At 43.0% G+C, this 15,436-nt stretch overlaps 2 pseudogenes; both read left to right on the top strand.

Annotated features, from left to right (window-relative positions):
* Positions 1-758: 758 nt before the first annotated feature.
* On the top strand, positions 759-10,088 carry LOC119279142 (annotated as a pseudogene).
* Positions 10,089-11,147: 1,059 nt separating this feature from the next.
* Positions 11,148-14,399, top strand: LOC119279141 (annotated as a pseudogene).
* Positions 14,400-15,436: the final 1,037 nt, after the last annotated feature.

Here is a 15,436-nt window from a genome sequence, read left to right as displayed (position 1 = left end):
TAAAGAAAACAATTTAAAGCAATTAAAATTAAAAGAAATAGCACAAAACCTATAAAACACTAAAACATAACTGTTTTCGTAAAAACCTAATTTTAAATAATCCTTGAATTCACCAATTAATTACTACAGATAAACAAAGTCACAAAGAACCAGTAGCAAAAAGAATCATCTAAAAAAATACTCCTAGCTCAAATTATAGGCAATCTAGTGATTTGAGAAAATTCATGAAAATTCAAATTCAAACTTTCAAATCTAGTCAACCTTGATATCTACAGAAACTTCATAAAATTTCTAATCTAATGCAAAAAGAATTAAATTAAAATACTAAAAATCCTAATTGGTATGAATTTTCTAAAACAGGAGAGCATGTGTTGGCCGAAGACCACTTTTCGGCCTACCATTTGGCCGAAGAGGACTTTTCGGTCCTTTTTGGCCAACGTTGGCCGAAAAGTCCCTCTTCGGCCAAACTTAGGCCGAAAAGTCCCTTTTCGGCCAACAGGAGGCCGACGGGGTCATACTTTTGATTTTTATGCATTTGGGTGTATAGTTTCCGAATTTGCTATAAAAATCATCATAGTTTCCTCTAGGCAGCCTGCGGAGAACGGTTACTTTTCTTTCCTAGTGACCGATCGATACAATTTTGTACGTAATATCGACCTACTCGCGCTGGTATATAAATATGGCTTGCAGGCGTGCACCATGAACCACCATCCTACATCGATCAATCCTCACAAAAGCGAACCAGCCGAGCAATTTTGTAAAGCCAACTAAAGTTTCTCAGGTCCATCGTAACCATACCGTCCAAGCAAGAGGCGGAGGCGGGGGCGGGACAGAGGAGCAACAGACCCCGAATCCTGATGAACCCAGCGAAGCGGGCGTTCAGCCGCCGCGCGTCGTCGATGTCGCTCGGGAGTCCCATGTCGCTGCCGGCCTCCTACGGGAGCATCGTCACCGTGCTGAGCATCGACGGCGGCGGCGTGCGCGGGATCATCCCCGGCACCATCCTCGCCTTCCTCGAGGAGAAGCTCTAGGATCTCGATGGATCGGAGGCGAGGATCTCAGACTACTTCGACGTGATCGCCGGGACGAGCACGGGCTGGCTGGTCACGGCCATGCTTAGCGCGCCCGATGACGCAGGCCGCCCGCTCTTCGCCGCCATGGACATTAACAAGTTCTACCTCGACCACTGCCCAAGTATCTTCCCTCAAGCCAGGTACACAAATCTCCTGCAAGCGAGCCTATGCATCCATGATCGACCATCCTGACGTCTCTGTGTATGTTGTGTGGTGCAGCAAAGGGCATTTCGGCTTGATGAGCAGCATGATGGGACCCAAGTACAACGGCGAGTACCTTCACTCCATCGTCAAGGGACTGCTCGGCGACACGCGGGTCGGCGACACTCTCAACAACGTCGTCATCCCAACCTTCGACATCAAACTCCTGCAGCCAACAATCTTCTCCACTTACAACGTATGTCATGTGCGAATATATAGCTTGGCACTCATGGATACAGGCATCCAGGTGTGTTGCTTGCACGGTTGCACCACGCCTACTGAATTGTACAGTATATGAAACTTGTATATGTAGGCCATGAAGGATGTCTCCAAGAACGCTCTTCTGTCCGACGTCTGCATCAACACGTCTGCTGCGCCGACTTACCTCCCCGGCCACCACTTCCAAACAAAGCACGAGGACGGCAAGCACCGGGACTTCAACCTCATCGACGGTGGCGTCGCCGCAAACAATCCGGTGAGTCCGTCGTGCTAACACGACAAGCCACCTCAATTAGCGAGACTTGCTAATTCACCTAAATTAATTAGCTTATATCATCTAGTAGTATAACAATTAATTAACTAGGTTATGATGTTGATGTATCGAGACAGTAGACTATCATACGATTTTTTTTTCAACATTCCTTGTTTGACAACTAACATGGATACATTACAGACCCTGCTGGCAATGACGGATGTAAGCAAGCAGATCCTGATGGGAAACCCGGACTTCTTCCCCATCAAGCCCGCAGACTATGGCAACTTCATGATCCTTTCACTGGGCACCGGTACTGCCAAAATCGAAGAGAAGTTCGACGTTGCCGAGTGCAGCAAGTGGGGCCTCCTTGGGTGGCTCTAGAACAGGGACACCACACCCATCATTCACAGCTTCAGCCAGGCCAGTGCCGACCTTGTCGACATCCACGCCTCTGTGCTCTTTCAGGTGCTTCACTGCGAGAAGCGCTACCTCTGGATTCAAGACGACGAGCTCAAGGGAAGGACGGCCTCCGTCGACGTGTCAACGCCGGAGAACCTCAACCGGCTCGTCGATGTTGGCAAGGCGCTGCTCAGGCAGGTGTGCATGGTGAACGCCGAGACGAGCAAGAACGAGCCCGACCAAAACAGGGGCACGAATGAGGAGGAGTTGGTCAATTTCGCACACATGTTGTCCGAGGAGCGCAAAGCCAGGCTTCGGAAGGGGGTGATGTTGAATTCTAGAGACTTGGGTCATTCCTTACTATTCAAAACTGGTGAGACCGACGAGCACTATAATTTATCCGATGGTAATATATATATGTTGATTTCTGTATATACCCAGTCATTTATCCAATATATTTGCTATGTAAACTACTGCTTATATGGCATGAATGTGCTAATTTGTGAACTTTTTTTATTGTTCCTACATGATGGGTAACTGTCACTTAGTTTTTTCTCGATCTTGATTAATATAATTAACCATGTAGTTTTGACAATCAACAGACAGGTCTTATATCATTTACAAGTTTATAAGTTGCATATTCATGTAGTGAATAAAAGGCACATACTTTTCTGCCACTTTCCAGCTTTGGGATCAAAATCTATGTACTCATCTAATCTCTAGGGAAATAAGAAATCAAATGAAATCAAGGGGAGAAGCCCCTCCTGTGGACTCGATAAGAGCTTAGGGTTAGGAATTAGATCGGTAAGTGCGGAGCATTGAGATGGCTTTGTATTCATGAATCTAGCCATTAGCGAGCACTATTATGATCGCTGGAAAGCGGTTCGTAGACTCCCAACATATCGCTGAAAAACCTAAAATAAATTTAGAAAACTGAGCACCCGCAACAAGTCTAGGACTTGAACCCGGATAGATAGATTCCACCACATGTAATGTAACAATTGAGCTATGTTTAGTTCGTTCAACAAGTATCAACTTGAAATTGTTTCCCACTCCACTAGGTACATGGATTCTAATAATCACACAACAAAAAAGAAAGAACATAGTGGTTTATTCAACTCCTCGAAGGCATTATGCATGTCGACAAGGGGAGGCCTTGGATACATCTCCACATATGAAGGCCTTGGAGTGGGGAAGGAGACTATGCTCAATTATCCTATTTTTAGTTTTTCATGTGTAACACTAATGAGAGGTGAAGAAATGGTATAGTTCTATACATAACTCTAGGTTTAGATGGGCCAAACTCACTTAGGAGCTACCTCGTGTGCTAACTTCAGTCTACACGCATGCAGATGTTTCAACATGATGTTTCTTTAGTGTGTTGATGATTCATAATCCTGCCTAGCACTAGGATTGATCTTGATAGTAATGGGATTGAAGCCGGCAGCACTAGGGTTTCTCTCTAGAACATTGAGGCTCGGTCTTGCTAGTTCTTCAGAATCGTGTGTAGCACTGCGATTGTGGCCGATAGTACCAGGATTGAGGCCAACATCATTGGACTGTTCTCTGATGAAATTGTCGTTAAGAGCTTCAAGTTACCTTCATTGTTTCCGTAAGCTTCAATCTTGAAGGCGGTGATGCATTTACATACATCTTTAGCATAACTTGATCTTCCTTCGCTTCCAAGCTTTGCTCTCACGTTGATCACTTCATCCTTTGCTAGAGATGCAAAGGATAGGAGTGTCAAAGTAGTGTACCATCACCAAGACTGATAGATGTACATGTCTAAAGGAGACCCAGATAGCCACTCTTCGGTTAGAAGATTTAGCAGGGCGATAAAGACCGATGTTTGACTACTAAGAACAAATCCTCCCAGAGAAGAAAAAGGCATCTATGGGTTTTGTAGTCCTTACACGTACGTTCTTGTTGATGACCTCGTATAGGAGAGGCATCATTTGCTAAAGATCGATAGTAGGAAAACCATATCTCCACTAGATCTAGTAGAACTCATCTTCCTCCCAAGCCTTTCTTCACACCTAAACATTGCAACGAAGAGATAAGGGAAATCCCGTAAAAGCAACCACACAAAGCACACTACAGCCCCTTCTTAGAGACACACACATAGGGGGGAGCCCATGAGAAGGGCCTCATAATTGTCCAATGTTCACCTTTAGTGATTGTCGCTCCAACCACCATGGTCGGGCTGAGATCACAAGAAGAAGGGGAGGTGGAATAAGTATGGTTTATTCGGAAACCATAAAAACGATACCATTCAGCTAAGGAGGGGGAACTGAGAGAGGATAGAGGCAAATGGATGGGACGGATTTCAAAGGTAGCGGTGGTCAGCAAGACATCAATAGCCACTGTGGAAAAACTCCAAAGTAGAGTGATCACACAAGTTCTTAGCTCTCTCCTAGAATTTAATGATAGAGTGCTAGAACTGCATGGTGAGCCAACCCTATCACTTCGTTCCGATATCTACCCTTTACTAGTAAATATAGCTAAAAGGAGTGTACTCCTACTAGATTTTTTATAAGAGTTCTCTTCTTATCTTCATTATGGACATGTCTAGTGAGAAAATGTTGTCTTGATAAGAATTCATAGCGAACATCCATAAAAGGAAACATCCCCACACATGCCAAGAAAAAAAAGTTCCCTCAATACTAAAATCCCCGGTTCATTTCACCTCGCATGCAAATGAATGCATGTGAAAGACAAGTAAAAGTGTTGTCCATGGATTTATTTTTAATTCTTAAATATTCAAAAATCCATAACATTTCAATGGGGAATCAAAATTTTGATCCATGATCACCAAGGTTCTCCTAACAAGCTCTTCAAAACTAGATCCTATATTGCTATTGTTAGGAAACGTTGCAGAAAACATACAAGTCTGCCCTACAAATCAGACTCTCAAGAACACTATGAATGAACGAGTCCAAATATTGGCACAACAACATACTATAACAAAAATATGAGTAGGATACACATAAAAGAAAGAGATAAGTGCATTTTTCGTCCCTCAACTTATCGCGAAGTGTGGATTTGGTCCCTGAAGTTTTTTTGGTGCCACTTTCATCCCTCAGCTCTTAATACCAGATATAGTTAGTCCCTCGCAGTGGTATTCAACAGTAAAACCTAGGTTTTGACCTTGTGTTATGGTTTTGGCCACATCGTGACTGTAAGGTGGCATAGAGGCGCATGCCACTGAGCGAAAACTCTCTCTCTCTCTCTCTCTCTCTCTCTCTCTCTCTCTCTCTCTCATGTCACCGATCCGTTGGCGCTGCTCCAGTGACAAGAGCATCTCCACCCACTTTAAATATCCACTGCGATGTAGATAGAAAGGATACGATGCTACTCAAGGAGGCTGGGATGGGAGCAACTCCTATCACTTTAGATAGTCAACATGATAGTTGGGATGAGAATAGAACAACAGGTGGCCGATCGGATCTAAACGGGAAAGAAGGAGAGAAAGGAGCACAATTCGCCAGGGACCAATCCCAAACCCTTGGGGCATTCCCCTTATAGTGATGATGTGATCAAAATCGTGCCATGAGAAGTCAAAACCAGATTTTTCCGAGGAATACTCATGTTAGAATAGTTCTGAATGATATTAAGATTTGAGGGACAAAGGTTGCACCAAGATTTGGTCAAAACAATGACACATCAATTCAAAACTAGGTTTAACCAAGGAATGCAACTACGAGGGACTAACTATACCTGGTATTAAGTGTTGAGGGACGAAGTTTACACCCAAAAAAAGTTTAGGCACGAAAGGCACACTTCACAATTAGTTGAAGGACGAAAAATGCACTTACTCTAAAAGAAATACCGATTCATAACCTAGTGAACTATCTCCCATGACATCACATACAAATATGCATGACCCTTTTGTTGTGACCATTTGAGCTCGTGTTTACTTCAAATTTTTACTACACCTTTATTAAACACTTCTGAGAAGGAATGTGGATTAAAATCACCATATTTTATGTCATAATATTTATTTGCAATTTTCTACCACTATTTAAGAGGAGAAAAGGTAAAGTATCTAAAGATTGTAAAAATAACTAAATTTTGGCAGGGAGTTCAAATATTGACGGGCCAAACTATAACCAAAATCTCAGAAGAATACACATAACAGAAATAGTGATTCATCACCTATAACATGAGATACAAATAAGAACACACCCATTTTGATGTGACCATTTGAGCTCGTTTTCAATTCGATTTTTTACCACGCCTATACCAAACACTTGTAAAAATGAATATAAATTAAAACCACCTGTTTTATGTAATAATATTAACTAATCATTTTCAACAACTATTTAAGAGTAAAAAAGGGTAAGATATCTAACCATTGTCCAAAATAACTAAATTTTGGCAGTGAGTCCATCTATTGGTGCAACATACTACGACCAAAATCTGAGAAGAATACACATAAGAGAAATAATGATTCAACACCTAGTGTACTATCTTCCACATCACATAGATACTTGGGTATAACCCTTTAGGTCTGACCATTTCAGCTAGCTTCACTTATATTTTTATCACACATTTATTGAACACTTTTAAGAACCAATATGAATTAAAATCACCATATTTTTGTAATAATTTTTATATAGGGTTTTCTACAGCTACTATATAAGAGGGAAAATGTTAGAATATCTAAACATTGTAAAACTAACCAAAAATTGAAACGATGTATTAGTATTGGCATGAAAGGCTATGAGAAAAAATACACAGAAGGGGAAAATGACTGATTAGCTAGTAAATCATTTACCATACAAATATACTCACAACCCTTTTGTTGTAACCATTTAAGCTTGTTTCCCATAAACAATGCGAATTAAAAGCACCATTTTCGTACATCATTCTTTATCATTCGAAGCATTCTATTTAACTAGAAAAAGTTAACATTCTATTTACTTAGAAATGTTAACATTCTATTTAAATAGAAAAAGTTAACTAGAAAAAGTTTGATATTTAGCATTTTTACAGCTATTTAACTAGAAAAGATTTGTATAATATCTAAACATTCTCAAAAAATAATCAAACTTTGCACGCGGTCTTAATATTGTACTTTACTTTGTCATAGAAATCTCGCAGGATTTTGTGGAAGTTGAAAACCCCACTTACTTAGTAATGGCCCCCTCTGGCCTACATATCACATCATTTTGTAAAATTGTCAAAAAACTGAAGTTTCTCTTAAAATTTAACAAATTCTGGTATTTCTACATAGACATATTGCATGCAATAGGAATGTTTCAGCTTAGTTGATCAAGTAGTTTTTAACATATAGCTACTTAATCAAAGGGATCCCTAAATTTTTGTAGAATTTTTTATTAAGGGATCCCATTACATATAGTAGGTACTAAAAAACGAATGAAAGGGGCCCTAAAACAGAGGGGGAAATCGTGTGCTATTGAAAGGCGGTAGATTTTTTTTCTGCGAAAAAAGGCGTTAGAAATTGCACTTTTGGATGTGGTCATCGATGTTTCCTCAACGTGTCGTGCCAAGTCCTCTTGCAGCTCGACATCGAGGTTGGCCAGGTGCTGCAAGGATTTATTCCCAAAGTCGAGTGCCCCACTCACGTCCTCCAAGGTAGGCGCCCATCGCCTCACTATCCACCAATGGTGAGCCCTGTCCGTCGTTGTCATTTTTCTATTGGCAATTTTAGTGTAGCTAGTGTAGTATAGTTTTAGTTTGTAGATAAAAACGTTAGGTTGTAGATTATATTTTTAATTTAGTTTGTAGTTTTTGGATTGTAGTTTCTTCTTACTTTGTAGTTTGTACATTTTATATTTAGTGTAGTTTTAGTTTCTAGATTGTAGTTTTTAATTTGTAGATTGTAGATTTTGTGTAGTTTGTAATTTTTAGTTAAGTGTAGTATAGATTTTAGTTTGTGGTTTATAGATTGTAGATTGTGGTTTTTCGTCTAGTACATCTACAATAAAAATTTAGGTATTCAAACTGAGTGCCATGTTTTGATAAAACTTTGATTAATATCTGTTTTGCCAAATATGTGGCACTCAATATGTCATGTTTGTACTTGTGGTCATGGCAAAAAACAATCAGCAAATTTATAATGCATTTTGTTACCAACTTGTTAAGTATTGCCACCGTCACAGATGGCACCGAAATTTTGGGATGTGAGACGAAAGGGGAATATGATGTATGCATAGATTACCAAGCATCGTGTGAAGTACCGGCTTGGCCAGTGGAACACCCCAGATCTCGCGAGCGCACCTACGTGATGCGTATCCTACGGTGCTGCGGCTAAATTTCTTGCTTTGACCCTTTTACAGAAGTTAATCGAGATTTGACCCTGGTCTCAAAAAAATTCGGGATCTAACCCTTTTCCCTACCGCCAAGGTACGTGGCGGTAGGCAGTTAGGGTACGTGGCGGTAGGCAGTTAGGGTATAACTGCCAACCGCCATGTACCTTGGCGGTAGGGCTTAACTGCGCCGCTAGGGCTATTTAATGTGAAAAATACCCTACCACTAGGGCCTTTGGCGGTAGGCTATGCCACCCTACCGCCAAATCCCCTGGCGGTAGGCATGCCACAAGTCTCCAATCGTCTACAATTACACTGTGAAGTATTAGGAGGTAGTAGTAGTGGTACTGCATCTAGTACATAGATATATATCAATGCATGCATGCATGCATGCATGTTGGGCGTGAGGTAGCAGGCTCTAGCCCTCTTGCTATTCTTTTTTTACCAACCCCAAGAAGCATAAGGCTGCACCGTGCACAGTGGCAACAACAGCTAGGACGGGCTCTAGTGCATGCATGCATATAGTACTAGAGCACCAGTACTACCACCTGCTAAATTACATAGAGCAAACCTTGCAGGTTTGATGCATGTTGCATGCCCTACCGCCATGCTGTTTGGCCGTAGGGTTACACAACCTACCGTCAAGGGCTTTGGCAGTAGGGTTTTTAAAATTTCAAACAGGTGTAACGGCACAGTCAGGTCCTACCGCCAAGGTATGTGGCGGTAGGCAATTATACCCTACCGCCATCCACCTTGGCGGTAGGAAAAAGGTCAAATTCTGAAATATTTTGAGACGAGGGTCAAACCTCGGTAAACTTCTCCAAAAGGGTCAAAACACGAAATTTAGCCTGGTGTTGCGCAGTGAATAGCTGGGAGGCTGATTTGACAAGGCATGGTGCTTGACCCTCTAGCACGCGAACATGGGCGACGCAGTTCCGCGCGTGACGTGCATCACCTGCTGGACATGTGTGGTTAAAAAAAATTCTTGCACTAATGTGATGCAGGCGTGTTAATCCACAAGCAACATGTAAATGCCTGGGCATAGATGGTTGGGCGTGGTTGTTAAAAATGCATTAACTGCACAACTAGAATTTTTTTTCAAAATTTGAAAGACCATGGACACTCCTCGTTGTTTAAAAGTTCAAAATTGGTTGGAGGGAAAATAATTACTGACTGTCGTTCAAAAATCTCCCTACATAAAGCTTTCCATGGCTAACTGTGGGCTGCAGACCCATTCGAAAACAACCTCCTTCTCTTCCAAGCTGATCTTCCTCTTCAAACGAAAGAAGGAGATGGCACCGCCTGCAGACCAATCCGAGTCGACTTGCTTGACTGTGGTTTCTCTTGTTAGCATGTGTGCTCCAGCGGTTAGTACTTGAAACAATTTTCTTCTTAATCTACCAGAGATCCCACTGCTTTATATCTGAATTATACAAACTGTGTTGCCGAATGCAGGGTCCGTTGACTCTCGTGGGTCCATTGACCTAGGCGTCGGGCCAGATGAAGACGGCGTTGGCAATGTGGATGCAGCACATATCGTTGCGGGTGACGAGCTCGACGATGGCCTGGCAGATGTGGTAATCAGAGATTGGTGGTTTGACCATTCCCATAATCCATAGGCGTGTGCTTCTCTTAATCCATCTTTTGTTTTGCATGCAGGGTGGTTAGGCTGAAGAAGGTTATGGTGATTTCGATCCAAGCGTGGCAGTGGCCACGCACAACAATGAAGCTAGCTGCAAGACGGTTGATGCATGCTTGAGGATAAGCAACCACCCTGCTATGGTTGATGTTGCACTGTGTGAAGACGGTGAAGTCACTAGCGCACCTACCAAGAAGGCCAGAATTGTTTAACCGCCTGATGGGCCCACCGTGTCATTAGTTTAAGAATACCCTTATCTTGTCTGTATTTTCTTCATATCTTGAGAACAGCGAGCTTGTGTGTAGGGTGATGTAATATTCTAGTGCTGCCAAAGTATGATGTTAGTAATCGCTCTGTTTGGAGTTCATATCTATCAATCCAAAGGACCATGTGTCGTGTGTAAAGCGAGATTATTCATTTTACTGTTATGAATTTGCATCGTCTCCTCAACTCTATTGGCCTCCAAAACCATGTATTCTGCTGTTATAACTGCATGCCCATGCAAAAACACCAGTTGATCGACGTGAATGGCTCACTAGCTCTCTCTATATGTATTTGAGCGTGTGTTCTTGAGAATTTTGCAAACCTATTTCACTTGGATGGCATGAGTAAACTTAGATGCCACCTCCCCCAAGAATGGATGACATATAATTACATGTGCTACTAGCTTAAAAAATACATAATATTTCCATCTTCGTAATATAACTGTCATCAGTGGTTTTCGGGATAATCCTTTTGTTTTAGCATGAATGGTCTTCTGTTTTCCACTCGTTTTGCTGCTACAATATATTTACCCCCCCCCCACCCCCCGCGCTAAGCGTGCTCGTGGTTGCCAGACCAACAACAAGGGTCAAACATTTTTTTTACTGCCTCATTTGTGGTAAAAACATTACCGCTACCACCGGCTGGGTTTTGAGTGGATGCAAAATGTGAGACTGAACGAGGCCTAGGAATGGGTTGGACCCGTGACATTCTGACCCATGACCGTAAACAAACACACCCTTAATGCCCGAAGTGGTGCTTCTTTTTGCCATCGTCGGTGCATTCATCCCCTTCCAGCTCGCGGCTGTGCGGAGCAGCGTTTCGCCATGGACGGCCTCGAGTTCTTCTTCGATGATGCAGAATCAGGGTAAGACCCAATCTCGCGACCCTACTCCTCCTGCTGTTGCTTGCCCCCGAGAAGGGAATTTTTCTTTCTTTTCGGTGTTGTCATACTTTCATTTCGCCCCCGTTCGTTATTCAGTTATTCTTCTACCGTATTTTGGTTGGATCTGACTAGATGAAACTGTGTATGTGTTGCAGATTGGTTCCTAAGGCTGATGCGGGTGATATTTTGGGTGGCGGAATTGATATTGTCGTGTCTGTGGTTGCTTCCATCCATGAACGTCGCGGGCGCTCCCCTAATGTGATTTCTTCGGGGCCGATGGTCGACAGCAGCGGCAAAGATCAGTTCGGGGCGGTGGACGCGAATCTCGGCTCATACAACAACGGTGGCAGTGAGGTCGTTGGTGACTCCAACGATATGGTGGCTCAGAGAACTTCCACTGCATCTATGGGAGAGGAGGGAGATGCAGAGGGGGTAGTCGTCAACAAATCGAAGGCCTCCTGTTGGACTCGACGATAAGAAAATACACACTCATCTGTCGTCCCGTTGCTGCCACACCAAAGATTGTACATCCATGAAATGACCTTTGCTGCAAGAGCAGATATTGAATCTCCATGTACTTGCCTATAACAAGAAAAAACGAATATACGGAGTTCAGCCCCATGTAGTACCAATTCCATTTTTTTACCTCTTATAAGCATCCTTGCTAGCTTGGAACCATAATTGTTACATGCAGTATTCGTTCAGAATGTCATTTTTTATTGATTCTTTATCAAACGATCAACATTAATGCTTCCAGATAATCCCCTGTTTATGTGCGTCGGTACAAAGCAGGTCCCTGCCCTCGAGGCTTTAATGAGGGCTTATGCAGACAACAAGGTTTGCACGGTTGTGAACCCAACGCTCGGAAGTAGCTTTGACACAGTTGAAGAAGCATATGAGTTTTACAACCTATACTCATGGGAGACGGGATTCGGCGTTAGGTATGCCAAAAGCAGGCTGAACTGAACGTCCATCGGAAAAAATGCATGCAGGAGTTTGTGTGCGCATGTGCGGTGAGGATGATTCATTAATTCAAAGAATGCAACAATGTTTCCCCGCATCTACTTTGTTGAATTTTTATGCTCTCGTTCCTCATGGAAAAACTATGCAGGGCAAGCCATTGCAATCAAACAGCCTCTCAACGAGGTGTGGTTGCCCCGCGTTGATGCGGGTGCTTAGATTGGATGATAAAGGTTGGTACAGATGTGAACACAAAGCAGAACACAACCATTTGGCCTAAATAGTTGAGCAGTTCAAGTGTTTTGGCGATGCTGTCACATTTGATACGACATACAAAACTAATCTATACGACATACCATTTGGCCTCTTCGTTGGTGTCAACAATCACTTCCAAAGCATTATTTTTGGAGGGGTGCTGATGAGCGATGAGAAAATCGACACTTTCAAGTAGACATTCACAGAGTTCTTTCAGATGATAGGGGCACCACAGCCACGCGCAATCCTCACGGGTAAGAAAAAAATGTTCGCAACTATTTAGGAATGTTCATATTTTCATTTTAGTCAATCTGTGGAAAATGTTTTCGTCCTTGAAAATACTGACAGGAAAATGTTGTTTCCAGACCAAGCTCATGCAATGGAGGTTGCCATAGAAGATGGCATGCCACATACAACACATCGATGGTGCAAATGCCATGTGTTGAAGAAAGCAAAAGAGTGCCTTGGGCCTCTGCTCGGCAAGGGTAGTGAGTTCAAGAACGAGCTCAACAAGATGGTGCATCACATAGTTAGTGAGAAATAGTTTGAGGATGGTTGGGCATGTATGGTTGAGAAGCATGGTCTACAGAATAATGTATTTATCACACAAATATATGAGACCCGGAAGAAATGGGCTAAGCCTTACTTCATGGATGTTTTTTGTGCCAAATGACCAGCACGCAACGGAGTGAAAGTGCAAACCATTTGCTGAAAGGATATGTGCCACCGGGATCCCCGATGCACCTGTTCGTTAGGCAATATGAGAAGATGCAATTTGACCGAGATTCAGAGGAGAGCTATCAAGAGAACAAAACCAAACTGGTAAGAAATCGAAGTTTTGTGAGATGTCCTTTGTCAATCAGGTTACGTTGACATGAATCATGTCCTGTTGTTTGACAAAGTATCGAAAAATTAAAACACATGAAAAATGATATGTCTCCACATGCAGGGTGGCGTCGTGCTGGCTCAGAACCTACCTATTGAGGTACATGCATCAAAAATTTATACGAGGGCCATGTTTGAAAGTTTTGGCGAGGTGCTATATGAATGTGAGTCATATGTTCTGGTCGAAGTTGTGCCTTGCCGTGAATATATAGCGAGGCATGTAAAGAAGGATTCGAGGGACAAATGGTGTAAAAATGAATTCTGCATCCAGGTCAACGAGCATGCTGACGAATTCAAGTGTGAATGTGGAATTTTTGAGCATTTTGGCATGGTATGCAGTCATGCACTGAAGGTGCTTTTTTTCTCTCATGATTCCTCTGTTCTACATACAAGACAAATTATGTCCGAGATCTCACGAAAAGCATATGTTTCGACACTGATCGTTTTCTCTTGTTCTCAGGTAATGATACAACTTGGACTGCAGGAGGTTCCAGCGCGGCACATATTGAAGCGTTGGACAAGGGATGCAAGGGATATACTCCCTCCAGAGTTTCTGCGTTACAAAAAGGACCAGGGTCCTCTCAAGTAATCTTCGCGGCGACATAATAATCTGCATCTGATGTGCCTTGAAATCGTTAGGCTAGGTGACATCAATGTGGATGCATATACTCTTGCGATGGAGCAACAAAGAAATGTCAAAACATTGCTGGAGCCGGTGGCTGCTATACGTGATGGCATGGGGTTATCAGACAGAGAGGTGGCAGGGGATTCTGCAGGTTCAGCCACATCACAGAAGCAGCACTTTGGCCCAACAAATCAGGTGCAAAGAGCCTCACATTGTTCAGATAGCTTTGCGACGCCATCAAAGAAGAGACCAGCGGGGCGCCCCACGACTAGCCGTGACAAAGCACCAGCTAAGAGGAGTAGGTTCTGTTCAATCTGCCGGGGTCAAGGACACAAGAGCACAACATGTTCGCAGCGGGGTGATCTTCCAAAGGCACCAATGAAGTCACCTCGCTGCTCCAGGTGCAGCCTGACAGGCCACAGAAGGAACACCTGCACCAACGCTCCCAAGGCAGATTTCTATGGTTGATTTTTATCTGTTTTTCTATGATTGAAGTATGAAAGTTTCGTGTAACCTTGAATGTCTTGATGTCAGACTGCTAGTGACCACTCCACATATTACGGGACCTCTATCGAGACCTCTATGTCTGTAGTTTTGTTTGCTGTCGGATAATTGTTTGCGGATGATGTGTTTTTCAGTGTGGATAATCGCTTTCTTGGACCCTTTTCAATCTGTCAGTGCCCAAGAACGTGTTGCTTTGGTTGATGTACAACTTGCATCCACAAATGTGTAGCTTCCATTTTTTAGTAAGATTCAACTAATTTGTGATACTTTTCTGTTTTCAGCCAAAATTGTACACACATCGAAAATAACATTGATTTCTTACTAAAAGCCAATCAATGTGTATTTTTTTTCGCCGAAACAAAGTGCGCAAAAAAAATGGAGTAGCATAACTGCAGGAAAGAAAAACGGCAAAGGCTGGAGCATTTTGATAATTTTGATAAAACATGAAAGAAAGATGGTGCGTGGGCTATCCTGGAGTTGAGGGGTTTTTGTGGGCTGCGTAGAGTGCGCCTCGCCCAGGCGCGAAGATGGGCCGGGGTTGTGTTCGCTTTGCACTCGAGTGGGACGCCTGGTTGGTGCAGTGCAAGTAAAGAAAAAAGAATCAATGTGGTGAAGAAGAAAAAAAGGGGCAGAATAATTACGGCTATAGCCCACCGCACGTAGAGGAGAGGTGGTGGTGGTTGTGGGCCAGCGTTTGGAAGCAGTGTGGGCAGCGCTGTCATCCAGGTTATTCCCTTTGTGCTAGTAAAACATGTTTTGTCTCATGCTAGAACGAGAGCAGCTATCCCCTGCGATCGGACATTTACTGCAGTGCGTGGTGCGAGGGGCGGGGACGGACTAGCCGGGCTGCTGGATCGCGGTCGATAGAGCCAGGTGAGCACATTTGAGAAATAATGTTTGTGAGAAAAAATTGAAACCTCTCTCGCTATTTCCTGGACCATTTTTCTTTTGAGGGAAAAAATGCATAAAATCCACACTCGGGAAAAAGGTTTCTCTAGGAC

The sequence above is a fragment of the Triticum dicoccoides genome, chromosome 3B (assembly GCF_002162155.2).
Source record: "Triticum dicoccoides isolate Atlit2015 ecotype Zavitan chromosome 3B, WEW_v2.0, whole genome shotgun sequence".
Classification (NCBI taxonomy): Eukaryota; Viridiplantae; Streptophyta; class Magnoliopsida; order Poales; family Poaceae; genus Triticum; species Triticum dicoccoides.
The sequence above is the reverse complement of the archived record's forward strand: the minus strand, read 5'-3'. Positions and strand labels throughout refer to the sequence as shown.